General features: G+C 42.8%; 1 non-coding gene across 1 annotated transcript; it reads right to left on the reverse strand.

Annotated features, from left to right (window-relative positions):
* Positions 1 to 653: 653 nt before the first annotated feature.
* On the reverse strand, positions 654 to 794 carry LOC112440939 (U4 spliceosomal RNA). The gene has a single exon (XR_003028917.1). It is a non-coding gene; the product is annotated as a U4 spliceosomal RNA (small nuclear RNA).
* Between the last annotated feature and the right edge of the window lie 877 nt (positions 795 to 1,671).

Below are 1,671 nucleotides of genomic sequence, written 5' to 3' on the forward strand. Positions count from 1 at the left end.
TGAGATCGTGCCACTACACTCCAGCCTGGGTGACAGAACAAGACTCCATCTCAAAAAAAAAAAAAAAGAAAAAGAAACCATTGCAACTCACAGCAACAAGGACGATGTAATGTTGATCAAAAGACAGTAATCTCTAAAGATTTCATTTGTATATTTCCCCCAAAACAGGCAAAAATTAATCTGCTATAGGGCAAAATAGTGGCAATCTTTTGGGAGGTATCAGCTTGGAGAGGGGGCATAGGCAGCCATTGGAGGCCTAGAAAGGTGCTATGTGATGATCTGAGTAGTGGTTAGGGCTACATCCACATATAGATTTTCATTGAGTTGTACCCTTTAGATGTGTGTTTATATAATTTATACCTCAATAAAAGAAATTTTTAGTTTTTAAAAACTTTGAACACCTGGAATAAGGAGTTATATTGTCCATAATCATTTACCTAGTAATTTTTTTTTGCTCAGTTTCCACAGAGGTGGAGGTTGCAATGAGCCAAGATCACACTACTACACTCCAGCCTGGGCAAGAGAGTGAGATGCTGTCTCAGAAAAAAACAAAACAAAACAAAAAAAAAACCTATTTTGGAAGAAAATACCTATTAAGAAGCTTGTTGAGGAAGAGAACGTAAAGACATGAATCAGGAGTCAAGGCAACCAAAGACTATTTTGCCAAGTCAAAAATTGCCAGTGCCAACTATATGCCAAATCATCCTGGTGAGGTATTGGGAATAGTTTTCAATGATCAATAATCGTGCCTCAGACAAACCTCATTGGCTATGATACTGCCACTGCACAAAGTTTGCCTAGTAAGTTTCATGTGCGCATTCACTAATGTAGAAAGTTTTGGAGATTAAGCAACTAATCATAATTATATAGTGATGTTCTGCTGGGAAAACCTTGAGACTGTGAAGAGAAATGCCTCCTTTGTGTATGTTAGTGTATGGTTTAGCAGGGGAAAATTTCTAGTGAGATGCCAATAGTCCAATCCTGCTTATATAGGAGCTACAACTTGTCTGGGAGGTGTTGGACAATGAAGGTGAAGCCAAGGGGAGATAAAGAAGCCAAAGGGGTGAGCCATGTTGTCTCCAAGAAAGAATGGACTCCACGGACTTTCCCAACCTTTCTCCTTCCAGGAAGCCAAAGCTCTGGAGGGAGGGGCTGCAGAGGCAGGTGCCTACCCAGAGGCACATCTTCCAAGTACCAGGGACTCAGAGACCTGGGGGGATTCTCAGGAACCTGAGTGAAGAGGGCTAGCCAGGGAAAGGTTGGAATTTGGCGCCCCCTACAGGACAAATTTATGCCCAAGAAGACACTGCTGGAAGTAAACCAAGTCACCCAGAATCTCTAGGGACATTTACTGAGGCAGGGGCAATTCTGCCAGCCGTGCATCCCCCAGGCCCAAGAGCACCTGTCCAACGTGGAAGCGGCCTAGTGCAGAAAGCTGGCATCCCAGAGGAGAGATGAGGAACTTACCACAGATCTAGACCTCACTGGGTGGACCTGGACAACAACACCCCAAGTAGGATTCAAAGAGGTGCCATAGCTAAATCTGCTGTTTGTCTTCTATTCACATACTTCATGGGAAATCCTTGTGGGGCACTTTTGCAGGAGACTGCAAATGTTTTATATGGGGAAAATTAATTCATTCCACATTCATCTGATACCTATTAATAACGT

The sequence above is a fragment of the Pan paniscus genome, chromosome 11, assembly GCF_029289425.2.
Source record: "Pan paniscus chromosome 11, NHGRI_mPanPan1-v2.0_pri, whole genome shotgun sequence".
NCBI classification, from domain to species: domain Eukaryota; kingdom Metazoa; phylum Chordata; class Mammalia; order Primates; family Hominidae; genus Pan; species Pan paniscus.